Source organism: Protopterus annectens, chromosome 4.part0 (assembly GCF_019279795.1).
Source record: "Protopterus annectens isolate FY-2018-M chromosome 4.part0, PAN1.0, whole genome shotgun sequence".
Lineage (NCBI taxonomy): Eukaryota > Metazoa > Chordata > Ceratodontiformes > Protopteridae > Protopterus > Protopterus annectens.
This window is the reverse complement of record NC_056733.1, coordinates 1207217700-1207234198: the sequence shown is the minus strand read 5'-3', so window position 1 is coordinate 1207234198 and position 16499 is coordinate 1207217700. Positions and strand designations below refer to the sequence as shown.

The following is a 16499-nucleotide window of genomic DNA, read 5'->3' as shown; positions in this document are numbered from 1 at the left end:
GCTAAGGTCTGGCTTGGTTGTTATTGAAGGATTATTGGCTTATAAACCTACACCACCAATATAACAGTATTCACCTTCAGGCAGATTATATATACATGCAAGAGCCCACCACTGTGGTGCACCAGAATTACAAAAGGCTGGCCTAACTAGCATAACTTTAGCAATCAAGGTAACACAATGAACAACTAAATCCACATGTCAGGAGAAAACACATTTAAATCAGCGTTATGTAAATTCAGTGTTCCTACAAATGTGTTAAGAAGTAAAACATTACAATAATTACAAAGAGTGAAACAAACTATATGTCTGTCCACAGTCGAGCAATAACAGCAGTTTAGCAGTTAGCACACAGGCTATATGATATTAAAAAAACCGCTGGGAGCACCCAAAGGAAGAACGTATCCAATCAATGAAGTAAAACTTGTTGAAAATAGTGTGTTTAATAATCCATGTCGCACAAACACAAGTATAAACGCTTCAAAACTAACAAAATGCGTTTTCATAAAAACTTCTTCAGACAATGCAAAACCAAGTAGGAGTCATTTGAGCAGTTATAAACACAATTCAAATAACACTTGTATCACCTCATTGGTTTACACATAAATTGAATGATTAATTCAATTGACTAGAACATTTCATTAAAAAGTATAGTTTAAAAATAGTATAAAATGTTTTAAACTGTGTACAATATGTGTGTACTGAATGTATCAGATATAAAACAACAAGTATAAACAACCTAATTAATTCAAATATGCCTAACAAATAAATAAGTACATTAAATATAATAATGGTATATGTTGTTTCAGTAATTTGTGTATGTATGTATGTACTTGTAAGTTCTTATGTAAAGCATTGGTGTGTATATTGAATAAATTGATAAGTAAAATAATTTAATAAAATCTCAAATACATAAAAAAATATATATATATATATATATATATATATATATATATATATATATATATAATAGTTAGTAATTTATAATTTTGCCTGTCTTAGTTTTAATACTGGTTTAATAGAGATAGTGTCGTTGAGTCCAGGGGGGGGTGGTAGCATCCAAAATAATTTTCCAGAAAAGTTCTCGCTATTCTAACCGGGCTTCCCACATACCCCCTCTGGTGTCTTTATCAACTACCTCTAATACAAAAAATAAATAAGTAGCTTCTAAGCAAGTAGTTTTGTGACGATATAATGCATTAGTGTGATTTTGTTTGCTTATTTCATAGCAGTGCTCATAAATACGTGCTTTCAGTTTCCTTTCGGTCTTTCCAACATAGAAAGACCCACATATTTTACATAAAGCAAGATATACTAGTCCAGTTGTATGACAATTAGCAAAACAATAACTGTGTAGTATTTTGTTTGTACTAATCAATTCTAAATTGGATCCATTGAACACATAACAACACTGGGAACAAAACCCACATTTAAAAGTACCTACCCTTGCCCGGCCTTTGTTTCTGGTTTATACTATTTTTAAACTATACTTTTTAATGAAATGTTCTAGTCAATTGAATTAATCATTCAATTTATGTGTAAACCAATGAGGTGATACAAGTGTTATTTGAATTGTGTTTATAACTGCTCAAATGACTCCTACTTGGTTTTGCATTGTCTGAAGAAGTTTTTATGAAAACGCATTTTGTTAGTTTTGAAGCGTTTATACTTGTGTTTGTGCGACATGGATTATTAAACACACTATTTTCAACAAGTTTTACTTCATTGATTGGATACGTTCTTCCTTTGGGTGCTCCCAGTGGTTTTTTTAATATTTTTTGTTTTTTTGGTTCACAATTGCTGGCATCATCGTAGAACACAGGCTATATGAGTAGTTAATGAGCTGCTTCCACAAATCCAGGGTTTGATTCCCTCATTCCCCCACTATTTAACTCAGAGTAAGTCACTTTGACTGTTCTCAAATCACCCCTGAAAAGGAAACTTGTGACCATTGGGCAAATAAGATATATCTACATACATATATATATATATATATATATATATATATATATATATATATATATATAGTTCCCCTTCATATGATCAAATTTCTCTAAACCCGAAAGTCATAAACTCGGAACCAGAATCTCGAATTTAGAGAAACTTGAACATATGAAAGGGACAAAAAAAAATGAACACCTTTCAAATGTTTTCTACCTACCCCGAGATCGCACTATAGTGAAGGAAAGGGAAATCTCCCATTCCGCGCTATACGCGTAAGTGCAAAACAGAAGATTTTCCATTCCTTCGCTATAGTGTGGTCACAGAACATTCACATTTAAGCTGATAGGGTACAGGGGGACCTGGCCCCCTGCAATAAGGTAAGTTAACTTTTTATTTTTTTAAACCTAAGGCTCCCATTCACAATTTCGAGTGAATGGAAGTTAGAGATTCTGGTCTCGAGATTATGAATTTCGAGCTTCCATCCATTTGATCTTGTGAAGGGGAACTATATATATATATATATATATATATATATATATATATATATATGTATATATACACACATATATATATATATATATATATATATGTATACACATATAGTTGGTGTTGTTTTAGCATATGTTGCTCTCTTTTTTTTCCATATGAAGAATCTTAGCACTACTGCATTAAGATTTTTATGAGATTTGCAGATATTGGCAGAAACATTTTGTTCAATAATGACAACTTCAACATAACTTCATATAATGGAAATGTGCTTATAAAATAACTATAGTTGTGTCATACATCTAATAGCTTAAACAAATTATAACATGCACCATGAGAATAAATTCACATTATGGTCAGATCATATAGCTACCTGGTTGTGGTGCGGAAGGAGGCTATAATCATTTGCAAATGCTAGGTTAACTAAATGAAAACTGATAACCTTGTCATTACAGTCTGTTGGTGTCTACATAACCCTTATCTCAGATGCTATTCAGCTATATGATAGCCACAATGGAGATCTCTTAAAAATATCATATTCGAAAAAAAAAAAACAATGCCAAAACACTTCACATCAGATATTTTCCACAATAGTGCTGTTGTTTCCATTCTGAACTTGAAAGTTGAATCCTGATGTTTTCGCACTTGATTTCTAAGAGCATTATGCATACTAATGCAGTTTGCATGATTCTGAAATACTCTAGGCTAGTGCAACTGCTGCAGCTTTGCTAATAAATAATACAGGCTTGCATACTGCACTGAGCACAACACAGCAGCAAACTGCCATAATACCATTCAGATAAGATAAAGAAGATACACATCCACAGCACAATGACCTTATCAGCATATAACAACAGTACTACATTAACTTAATTTTAGCTCATAACGTTTAATATTAATCGGTCTTTTATGTATGCAGACAAACAGAATTCACATAAATGCACAAACGCTGTATACTTTACGTTACCTATATACTACTGACTAAATATGAGGTCATCAAAAAGCATCCTTCATATTAGAAATTCTATAGGCAGCATATCCACATTAACAGTGTCTCTACTACACCTGGACCAGATGACCATTTGAAGAAGACTTTTTTTCCCTGTATATTACCAACAGCACAAATCACAACCAGATAGAAATCCAAGAAACAGTTGCTAAAAGGAAGCAGTATAAAAAAACTAGCAACACTTTGCCTGGATGTCACTGTCATTATAGCAAGGGATAGGAACACACCTAAACAGCTACACAATAATAATTTGGAAGAACAACCTAAAAAGTCCCCCAAAACACAACAAACAAAAGAAAGCTTTTATTGTGGGTTGACATGATGCAACTGATACTCTTAAAACAAGTGTCATTGAAGAAAAATGGCTCCTGTGCACCTGTCCGTCTAGAATGAATGTAGCTAAACAAGAGGACAACACAGTCAAACTGGAAACAAATATACTTAATGAAATACTAACAAGCGAACATGGGCAGGTTTCGCGATTCTTTTATCTTTTGCACTTTTACAACGTCCTTGTTTACACGAGGACTTTGGTATTTGGATGTATACTGCTTTTTGCAATTAATTCGGCAAACGAAAATGTGCCCATTAAGACATTTCAGATAAAGCTTTAGTTTATTCACATTTCTGCTTCAGCTTTCTGCCTTAGGTGTGGAAGATGCTCAAATTTCGCACGTTTAAGTACGGTTTCGCCCCAAGTAAAGGATGCTGGCATGTACATGCTTTATTGACAGAATGGTACAGGTTTTAGCCGTGCTGTTTACTTGAGAAAACCAAGCAATTACCAAAGCAAAATGAAATGCAAATTCGACTGTTTGAACTTCATTTAACTGATAGCGTTGTGTAGCAGCTGGGACAAACGCCAGCTTGCTAAGCAGTTCTGCTCAAACACATCTTGGGTGGAAACATCACACCATACATCACAATGATACAATTATGCAGAAAAAAAATCAGGTCAGAACCAGAACAAGCTACCGCCTTAACTATTAATACATCTGCAAACCAGTGCAAACAAAACCTGCTAACAGTGACCTAGTACAAAGGCATAGACAGATACAAAGCCCCTGCAGACACCTGTCTATGCAGAGCCCAAGAAAGAAAGATTAGTAAACAGTTCCAGTTGTTCTTCATAGCATTTAACACCAGGCCCCAAGAAAAACATGCGAAAGATCATACTTCTCTGGCCCAGTTTTTCACCACACAGCTTTTTTTTTGGAAAACACAAAATAAGAGAGGGCGAATACCTAGCTGTCGACGGAGCTTGGCCATGTTAAGCTGCACCCACCCTATTTCAACAGAACGCGATGCAATCTACATATTCTACATCTCTGATCACACTAATGCAGTATATCTAGATCCAAGTTAATTGTACCGACATTTTCATACAGAAGGCCCTATTCATTTCACTATAATAACACGGGTTGTTTTATTGTGCAGTGTGCTTGAAGAGTATTTAAATAGTCATTCATGCTACAAAAGGTTAACGATGCATAGTAGACTCACCATGTACACACCGGGAACTGATGAAATCAGATGACACTGGGATCCGCTTCCATTGCATCGTGCTGTGCTTTCCCAACATCAGCAGCAGTATATGCTGGTGCTACTGCTGCTACTAGTGCACGCACCCTCCTCCTTTTGCATGAGCTCATTGATTTAGCCTGGAACCGTAGCCTGGCTCGCCCCACTCACTACTGGAGAATCGTTGTCATGGCAAAGACAAAAGGCAGATGCATGCGTGTAGTAAAAAAAGGGTTGTGCAGCCGGTCAGAGAGCTATTATTTAATCAGTGGTGGGAATTTCTAGCACATGCCTTTTGTGAACAATTTCTATCTGCAATTTTTGAATTTGTTTTGGAGCTCTCCTAAGTACTCTTTCTCTGCTTTCGATTTTGCGGAAATGTGCCCGAGCACTTGTTCCAGGTGCATGTGCAGCAGTAACTGCACAATGAAGCACGTGCGGCTCCACTGCAATGTTACTAGTGATGCACTTTTTGGGAAGGTGTAAGAAATGGACGCGGACTGTTGCTTAGGTGCAGCACTTAATAATGTGTTTTATTCTGGGGTATTCTACATTACTGAAAAGGCTTTGGAGTCCGTACCCTCAAAGTGACTGCTTGTTGGTTACACCAATCTTTAAAATTTTAAAGTTAAGTTCACTTCGTCCGGCATCTGGAATAATGCTTGATAAAGGTGAGCAACAAGTCACAGGTTTGAAACATTGTTTCTTTGCAGTAACTGCTGTCTTCAGATGCTAATGTTGCTTATTTTTTTTAAATGAGTAGACCTTGGCGAGCATGTTTAATTTATCTTACAAACTTATAACATCATGGAATGCGCTGACCCAACCAGTCAACTGAACTTTTGTAAATGTTAATGTATTTGGTATGTTAGCTCCCAACGTAATAATCAAATGACAAATAATTTTACTTATAACATGTTGAAAGCTATTTACATTTCCTTGTTTGTCTGTCTACCTATCTTTGTTAACCCGAGTCAGCACAAGTCCACAGGAACTCTTCAGACTAATCCCGGAATTGCAAAATCATGAAACAATTAAATAAATAACACAACACAAAACAGATCATACAACACCAGAAAAGTGAAATGAAATATTTGCAATACCAAACAGTAAATAATCCCAAAATGCTTAAACTATGGTATGTACAACATGTACTATATAATCCAGGTGTAATACTATCCTAACATGTACAGTACTCCACACTGTTATGAGTATTCATGTGAGAAAGACGACAGCTTTCAGTATTAGACATTTTAGGCTTAAAGGAAATGCCTCCTATATGTAAAAGACTCCCGTTTTGCTATTTTGACTTATTCACTGAAGTCTAGAGAGATAGAGGGAAGAAAAATGTGCCCTCATAACATTTTGGGGGGCAGGGAAAGACAATTAGGGCTGGTGGAAGAAAAGGAAGTCATTTTTGCTTAGGGTCTGTATTTGATGTTCATTTGGAGGGGAGAGTTTGTAGAGGACCATGGTTCGCCCTGCAAATCTTGTGCCTGGTCTGAAGCTATGCAAGTAAATATGACCTAGAAAAGAGTGATGCAGGACAGAAAGCAGTAATCCAGAAAGTCCTGATTCTGTAACTGCAGCAATGTCAGATACACGAGTGTCTAGAAATGAGTCTAACAGTTCTAACTTGTTTTAATGCTTCCAGTATTTGTGAGGCACATCTTAAAAGTGTATGTTGGGGGTTGTGACATGGCCTGTTTGTGCAGTAGCAATTTGAGCCACCAAACCACCTCTGGATGAACTGATATGAAAAAAATGAAGAAAGATTTTATAAAAGTGTTCTGATTCTGGGTTGACTATGGCATATTTATTCATTTTGTTTGCTGTTTATTTTCTCTGTTTGTTTACTGATTAACTGGGTTGGTCAGCAGACCCTTTTCAACCACAACCCAATCTCCATAAGTAGTACAAATGGAACATCATAGTACAGTTATAAAGAAGAATAATTTATTTATTTTGTTTTTTATTTTTCCTTTGTTGACCTGGTTAGTCCCACTGGTTTAGTAGCATGTATAAAGTCAGTAGCAGCACATAAATACAAAAACAGTCAATAACAGAAAATAGCACAACATGTAAGATCATTATGTAACAGATATTAACATATAATATGAAATACAAAATATTAAAGGCAACAATGTACAGCTGTTCAGAAAGTACATTTACACTGCAAGATTTTTAAGCTAAGTATTATGACAACATGTATGCTGTTGTATTACTCGTTACCTCTTAAACATTTTCATTCGCTCTCATCAAATAGGTATTCTTTGTTTCCCAGTACTGGACCTGCTCAGTGATTCCGCTACATTTACCCACTTAACAAATCTGTTCTATCTGGGGCAAAAGCCAGGTATTCCTAAACAAGGCAAAAGCCCAACAACCCTTTTTTTCTTGCCTTATCAGGCCACCTGTTCCCATTGTGTTGAGAAATGGGTAGTATAAAACAGGCCAGTTTCCAGGTCTATAATACAAGCTTATCTCCCCCCGAGGCAGCTCTCTGAGGTCTGGCACTATTACCTGGTGCAGGAAGTGTGCCTCTGCATGCTGTCTAGGCTACAAGCTAATGCACATAGACAGTGTATGCTCACAGACTCAAGTAGTATGAGTGACCTACCTAGTGGCCCCACAGAGGTCATCCAAGTGCTTGCTGTGAGAGGTTGTGATTCCCCAGAAGCTAGTGAAATTCCTGAAATAGTTGTAAAAGTCATTCAATGTGGCTTCACCCACCACCACCACCTACATGATAAAAATGCCATCGGTGAAATGGAGATGTAATTTCACTGATGCAAAATAGGGGCTTTGGTACACTGCATCCTCCTCCCATTTTCCAAAAGATACATTGGCCAAGCTTGAGGCCATGGCTGTCCCCATAGCAATTCCAGTAGTCTGTGTGAAGACTGGTACAGAAGGGTGAAGGCTGCCAGTCTAGACAAATAGAATTTGATACATAATTCTATCATTCATAAATATAAATGTAAAATACAGGCTTGTTTCTTAAATGAAAGAAAACACTGTAAAATGTGAACTTCAAGATTACAGCAACATTGCCATCTGCTGTAAGGAAAACTAAGCCAAGCATTTCAAATGTTCTTTGAAATTAAAATTATGTTTTGTATGTCCTTTGAAGTTAGAATTTAGAGTTGATGAGTCTGGAGTAAGCATCCTGCCTATTGTTTTAAGGCTAAAGTTAATGACCAGAATTTACATGTGGAATGTCCTTTATTGCTCTAAGTGTAAAAGAATGTAATGTAGTTTCGGTGTGGCTTGGGAAACAGGAAAGTGTAAACAAATTATATAATGTTTTATCAGAACTGCAGTTTCAATTTAAAGAGTGAGAACCAGATATTATTAAGCATTTTTGGCTTGATATCCAACCTCAGCACAGCCTGTGTCTTAAGTAAGTTATCTTAGAAGTGTGTTTTCTTGTAATAGCTAGGAAATTGGAAGAATGTTAGACAAAGTGTTTTTCTGTTATGTCAGAACTACACTACTGAATTATTTTAAGTTTCTGTGTGATCTCGGAACTCTTGAATAGCACTGTGGTGTAGTAGTGTTGTCTTGTGGTTTTAGTATTTATTATTAAATATTTCTAAAACCTCTTAACTGTGGCTGATTTATGTAGAGGTAAATTAATCTCTAGAGTACATTGCATGCTTATAAGTGATCCTGTAATAAGCCCTTCCAAAGCCTTAAGATTGCTTAAGTTGCACTACTATTGGATAATAATATTACACAGTAGTTATTGGACACCCTTTTAAGGGCCTTTGGGTAGCTGATAATTATTAGCTGGTGGTGGCAGGAATTACTACTGTATAGTCTGGATAAAGGGGCACAGATGGAAAATCTGTGTCAGCCTTTCCCAGGAGTGTCTGTGAAGTTGTATAAATACTTATCTCAAAGTGTGTGTGTGTGTGTGTGTGTGTGTGTGTGTGTGTGTGTGTGTGTGTGTGTGTGTGTGTGTGTGTCAGCTACTTGGGCAGGGGCACGAAGCACTGGTTGGACAGAGAGGGTACTGGAGGTTAGCTTGCCAGCTAGGCTGAGATCTGGACCCTATAGCTGTGCCAGTGGAGAGTCTTATTGGGGAACTGGGGAGCAAGGGAGCAACCAGCCCAAGACTGACTGTGATCTCTGTATGCACTTAAGGGAAATTGTACTTTACTGTGTGTATTTGTTATCCTTTCCTCTTATATGAAATGCCCTCTCTGGTGTTAGTGGTGAGGATTGAGGCGCCTTGATTGCTTGGCCAGGGTGTGGACGTCACAGTCTGCTTATAAACTCTGTTGTTAAGCATGAAGTAGTTGTTCCTAAGGGTTAGATTCAATAACCTTTCAGGAACTAATGTCCCTCTTGGTAATACATTCCGGTCCTTTTCATATGACTCTATTACAGCTTGACCACAGCAGTTGTGTGGAAGCAGCATATAAAGTGCTTCCACATCTACTGTGATCAGGATTGTGGTTCCTGGTGGCCCTGGTGAAAATACTGCCTGTTGGTTTCTTTCACATCTCTCTGGTCAGCAAAGGCATGGCAAGAGTCCCCTTGTGTTCCAACCTCATGCTTAAAGTGGTGGTTAAGTTTGTTGTGCCTCCAGTGACCAGCAACATGTTTCCCACTACTGTGTTTAGGTGGGTATCTCCTTCTCATTGTGGAAGTATGGTGTTTTGTGGTTCCTGCTTGTCCCTTAAGTCCCTGTAGATTGTTTTCTATTTTCTTTTCCCTAATTTTGTTTTCAGTCTGTTTTCAAGATCTAAAAATCTGGAAGCGGAGTCAGGGTTGTCCTTGCATAAATTCTCCAGGTTTAGGGTGTTGCTGATGATGAAATCTTGCTCGGTTTTGTTATGTCTAAGGAGAATCTCAACCAGCTTGAGACTAGCATACTTTACAATCTCTGATTAAGTCCTCTTCCACTTTGTTCCACATGGGTTTCATGAACAGCTTTTGTCCCGTAGGAATCCATTCTTTTTCCATACTATTCCTGAGGAAAACTCTTCCCAGTATAGTCCTTTGACACTTTTTAGTTGTCTCTCAAGGAGGAAAAAGTTGTCTGTAGGATCATGTTGGTTGTTATTTCTTGGTGAGCCATCTGTATGGTTGTTATGTCTGATGTGCTGGATCACATTTACCCAGGTAGGTGTGTTCAAAACATTTTTAAGTCTTGAATAACCTGTTTGCACATCTCTGGTGGTCTGCTTAAATTGATTCCCTTGAGAGGATAATTCCCTGGGGTGCTGAAGATCAACAGAAGAGAGCGGTAATCCAGAAAGCTCAGGTCAGGTTTGGTATCCCATCTGTGACCCAGAGGATGATAGGACTCACAAGAAACAGAGTGCAAAGGATTAGTCGAGATAAAATCACTTTAGCTAGCAGATCTGGTAGACTGACTCTCTGTTGCCATCCCTGTGGGAGGAAAAAAGACAAGTTGTTGAAGTTTCAAGTAGTTTATTCAGTTAAGTTGGTAGATGGATGAGTGTTCTTGTTTTAATACATTACATACGACAGGTCAGTTATATAAAGGCAGTTACAGACAATGGTCGGAGGGTCCAGGGGAGCTGATTGGAGGAAAATCTGGAAGACAGAAGAACAAGGAGCAATCCTAAAGCTTGGAAGTTAGTCCCTTATTGGAATATTCCTAAATAACCCATGAAGGTTTACCAGTACAGCAGTCTGTGAATCATCATTCTTAGTTAAAATGTTTTTATTTTTTATTTTTAACAAACAGAAAATGATAACACATGATGAGCTACCACCACAGAACTGTTTAATGTTTGAGGTAAGTCAAGGGTACTTTTACCTAAGGCATCTTTGCTCAGGACAGAAAAGTCTATCTCGTACCTTCTCATGGTAAAGAGGAGTCCAGTCAGTTCATTCTAAAATCATATGCAGATGTTTTCCTTATTGTGAAATATTTCTACCTGTAACAAGCTATAGTGGTGCTGTGATTACTTTGAATGGTAATTTTGATAGAACATGGCAATGAATATTAATAGAGTTTGGTAGCTCAGAATTAGTAATACAGTAATGTGCAATACTCTTTAGCACTAAGGCAATTAAGGGGTCACTGCCTGAGGAAGGCTTTGGTCTGGCTGGAGTTTGATCAAATGTAAGAGGCCACTTAAGTTAAAACTGTGCAGCCTGATGGCCACCTGCATTTAAGTTGAATTCTCTCAGTGTTACACTATTGCTGTTGATACTTTTTTTGGAAACATACTGTATAGTGTTTGTTCCAGTGGGGAAGTTTTGGAGGAAGGAACTACATAGGATAGACTACAGCTAAATGCGGGCTGGTATGTTTACTTACAAAAAGCAAATGTTTTAACCCAGTTAGAAGTATCATCCTTGGCAAGCTTGGATGCTGTAACATTCGGGGTATCGATATTTAAAGCGCTTCTTATAACTAGTAGTGCCCCCTCCATCTGTCCTAGTGCCCGGTTTGCTGTCTTTGCAGAATGCAACATTTTAACATATAAAGTCAGATTGGCAAAGGTTATCTTTTATCTAGGATTCAATAATAGCCACAAAGTCGGGATTTTCATTTAGTAACCAGTTATCAAGGCTGACCTATTATTGTTAATATTCTTAATATTAAGCAAACTTATTTAAGTACTTTTTCTGAGTTGTCTGATTTAGGGGAATAGTATTGGATGAATGCTGGTGATCCTAAGCTAAGCTGTAATTATTTTAAAGACAAACAAGGAATGTTTTTCTGAGATTTTTCTGAAAGTTTGTAATATGCTAGCATAGTCTTTCAACATAAGAATCTAAATGCAGAGTTGTTTACGGGTTATAAAGGTATTTTCAGCTGTGCTAGTCCATACAGGTCAGGGTGATTGACTTGGGCTGAATATTCTTTTCTTTTTTTTCTTTCACATTTAAAACTGGTTGGAAATTAAATAGGCAGAGAGTCTGCAAGACAAAGGCAGCATTGCAAATTGGTTAAATAATGCAGAGGCAAAATAATTTGTTCTTCCGGTTTCACTTGTATTTAAATGTAGCATCTTCTGTATGTTACAAATTAGAAGAGGGTGATAGAATTCTTTATAGGCTTTACTGGCACGATTGACAAGTATATTAGGAAGGACAAATAAGTGTTGTTACCTTTGCTGCCACCAAGAGTGAACATGAAAAGAAGATTTAGTAAAACAATAATTAAATAATAGAAGAGGAGGAGAGAAAAGTTTAGGGCATAACTGACTAATGGTGCCACCTAAGGCTGACAGAGATAGAAAAGAAGGCATTAATTACAATATCTGCTGTCACCAATAGTGAAGAAAGTAGAAGGGGTACTTGTTAAGAAGCACAGACTTTTCTTTCTGCAAGGATGCTCACCAGATATTTCCATCTTATCCAAAACTTGGCTAATACCACATACCAAAGATCATGAAATCTTTACCCAAGGCTGCAATATCCAAAGACAAGATAGGACCCATAAATGTGGTGGTGGCTTGGCAATATTATAGAAACAATCTCAAACTCAAACATCTAGACATCACCCCCCCCCCCCCCCAGACTTCTCAACTGTAGAAATAATGGTTACCTGCCTTCAAATAAACCCTAACAAGCAGATTATTATTATAGCCATCTACTCCCCCAGGCAATAATCCAACAATTATTAAAGACCTCCTTAGCTGGTGCTCTTCAACACTAAGCCAGGAAACCATCATAATGGGAGATTTTAACCTAGAATGGCATACATGCTCCGTTAGAAAACACTCAATGAACGAGGAGCCACCAATCTGGACAAACGATTCCTTAAGTCGTGCACCAAACCACTACTTTATTACTTAAAATATAAAAACAAGCAAGCCACATAAAATCATGTAAGCACTTTCGTTTAAGCATTGTTAAACTTCATCAGACAATTTAAAACTAGTGACATCATTTTCTTTTATACAATCTAACTCATTTCAATTAAAACATAATTCAATTAAGACATAATCAATTAATTAGCTCATATTGCTGCTGTTACTAGTATGCTTATTCAAATGCTTAAATAAAATCTGCATTATACATAACTGTCATCAAAAGGAGACATTCAGAGACTAAATACCTCTTGTATGAAATATATATATATATACTTTTTATAAATATAATTTAAACTACATAAATAGGGAAATTAATAGCTAAATAAATAAATAAATAGTTCATTAGTTATTACTACACATCGTCTATGTTAATACCATATGATCACCTTATTCTATGGTGAATGTATTAAGACATAAAATCTTTTTTTAATAAAATATTTTAAAATTCTTTATTAGAAAACTTTATAAAAACATTTAATCAAATGTAAATTTATTTTAACTGCTTAATACCTAATTTCTATAAGCACTATTGAGTACAGTTTAACTCATACAATTTAATTTCTTTGTAGTGCTTTAAATTTCAGTACTGGGGTAATTGAGTTGCGCATAGTAGTTGCCATCCAGAACATCAAAAAAGTCTGTGGTTAAAGGACAATTAGTGAGAGCAGCTTGGATGGTGACCAAGTTTGGTCAAGTTTGAAGAAGTTAATTTTTTAAGATATATGTTTCTTAATAGGTGTTACCCAGAAGTATTAGTTGATACTTTCATACAGGAAGTCACTACTAAGAGATTGAAAGGACATTTTAAACCTATATTAAATAAACAAATTTCAGTACATAGTTCGAGCAATCCAAGTGATATTAGTGATGTTTCTCAAAACAATGATGTAACAAGTAAGTTAAAGAAAGAGATTAAGTACTTGAGAGCTTTAGTGCTCACTTTCACTCAAGAGCATAATCTAATCAGTGACATACTAGTAGATAATTGGATCATATTGCTCGAAGACCCTCATTGTAGAAACCGGATCAGTGACAAGTCCACAATAGTCTATAGGAAAGGCAGAAGTTTTAAAGAAATTTTAAAATTTGGAAAAGATTCACCCAATTATACAAATATAGGTATGGCTAAATGTGGAGCCTGTCATTTGTGTCATAAAATTAAAATAAGTGAAAGTTTCTATGTTAGAAACAGGAAGTTCTATTTACATAGTAAATATAATTGTAAACCAAAAGCTGTTGTTCACCTGGCTACATGCAATTCATGCCCAATTTTCTACATTGGAAAAACAGAAATACATTTAGCTCAAAGAATTTATGAGCATGAATATGCTATAAAGAAAAACAAACCTAATAATGCACTGGCAAAGCATATTAGTGAATATAGCAACCATCAGTTTTCTTTTATAGTGATAGACCAGGTGAAAATAGAGGATAAGAGACATTGGGGCCTTTATTTAGAACTTAAAGAATTGCAATGGCAAATAGGAACACAAGCAGATATGTGGCCTGGAATAAATGAGCGCAGCTCCGTTACCCCAGCACTGAAATTGAAAGCACTACAAAGAAATTAAATTGTATGAGTTAAACTGGACTCAATAGTGCTTATAGAAATTAGGTATTAAGCAGTTAAAATAAATTTACATTTGATTCAATGTTTTTATAAAGTTTTCTAATAAAGAATTTTAAAATATTGTATTAAAAAAAAGATTTTATGTCTTAATACATTCACCATAGAATAAGTTGATCATATGGTATTAACATATACGAAGATGTGTAGTAATAACTGATGAACTATTTATTTATTTATTTATTTATTTATTTAGCTATTCATTTCCCTATTTATGTAGTTTAAGTTATATTTATAAAAGGTATATGTATATATATATATATATATATATATATATATATATATATATATATATATATCCTACAAAAGATATTTGGTCTCTGAATGTCCCCTTTTGATGACAGTTATGTATAATGCAGATTTTATTTAAGCATTTGAATAAGCATACTAGTAACAGCAGTAATATGAGCTAAATAATTGATTATGTCTTAACTGAATTATGTTTTAATTGAAATGAGTTAGATTGTATAAAAGGAAATGATGTCACTAGTTTTGAATAGTCTGATGAAGTTTAACGAGGCTTAAACAAAAGCGTTTACATGATTTTATGTGGATTACTTGTTTTTTATTTTAAGTAATAAAGTAGTGGTTTGGTGCACGACTTAAGGAATCGTTTGTCCAGCTTGGTGGCTCCTCATTCATTGAGTGTTTTTTACAGTTGTTTGTGTATTTTCCATTTATACAGGCTCCTCTGATAACCCATCAAACTTTATTAACTTACACGGTTTCACTCAATTAATACAACAGCCTACCAGATTCAATAAACACAGTAATAAACAATCCATCCTAGATTGGGCTCTTACAAATGCAATTTCCAATTGTTATCAATCAGGCTGTCTTCCAGATTGCCTAAGGGGATCACTTGCCCACCTATCTACTAAGATGCCACACTTGCACCCCTAAAGACACCATATGTAAACAAATCTGTAATAAAAGAAACTTTGTTCTTGTTACCTTTATCACACTTCTTCAACAAGATGACTGGTCCCCCCAAAACACTTCCACCTAGACCTAGCAGTTCAGTATTTCAGGGATACATTTCTCTCCATTCTAAATAGCCTTGCCCCCCCCCCCCTCAGGAAGATACACATAAAAGCCAGAGCCATCACCTGGCTACTTGTTGACACTAAAATTCTTTTTAAACAGAGAGACATAGCATGGCACCATCACCAGATCACCAAGAACCAAGCAACCCTTCACAACTACCACCAGCTTTCGAACCTAGCAAAAAAAAAAATCAAAACATAATAAAAAGAAACACTACACAACGATCTAAATAAGGTACCAAAATAGCCATAAAAAATTCTGGAGAGCCATCAACCAATTGCTTAAACCCAGACAATCCACTACCCTAATCCCATCCACAACTAACTCCACTGACAATACTGATACTCATTTAACAAACATTTCATTAACCCTATACTATCTCTAGTAAAAAATTGATACCAATTCTTATCTATCAATCCCTGAAGAATGGGTAACAAACCTTGATTCCATCCACACTAGTCCTATACAGACTCGTAAGATAAAAAAACTCATATCTAAAGTCAAACCTTCTTCCCTTGCTGCCGACCAACTACCAAATGAATATTTCAGACTTGCAGCAGATGTTGTTGCATACCCCATATCCCTCTTAATTAACCAAACTATCACTGAACAATATGTGCCAAAACTTTGGAAAGTATCTTATATAATCCCCCTGCACAAAGGTGGCACCTCTACTGATTTTTCTAATTGCAGGCCAATAGCCATCTTCTCACCCATAGCTAAAATACTTGAAAAATGTATTCACACTCAACTACTTAACCATCTCCTTAAAAACAACATCCTGTCCACAACTCAACATGGTTTTCATTCTAAACACAGTTCAACAACAGCCTTAGTCAGTTTCATTAACACAGTCAACCAACACAGAAACAGCAGTCGACTCACCTCTTCTGTCTTTCTGGACTTATTCAACATCTTCAATACCGTTTCATATCAAAGACTTAATAATAGAACTAGACTTCCTAAACCTTCCTGAATCTACCCTTGCCTGGTTGGTTCATCAGCTACCGAACTGACCATCAACAGGTAGCTAAGTGGAAAAATGAACTTTCTTCACTCT

The 16499-nt window shown here is 36.0% G+C and overlaps 1 protein-coding gene across 2 annotated transcripts in view; it reads right to left on the bottom strand.

Moving 5' to 3' along the window:
* The window catches only part of JAKMIP2 (janus kinase and microtubule interacting protein 2), a 1408623-nt gene extending 1403302 nt beyond the window's left edge, over positions 1–5321 (bottom strand). For both annotated transcript variants that reach the window (XM_044069136.1, XM_044069137.1), the window contains exon 1: positions 4940–5321. The gene's annotated coding sequence lies outside the window, so the exon portion shown is untranslated. The remainder of the gene's footprint in view (positions 1–4939) is intronic.
* Positions 5322–16499: the final 11178 nt, after the last annotated feature.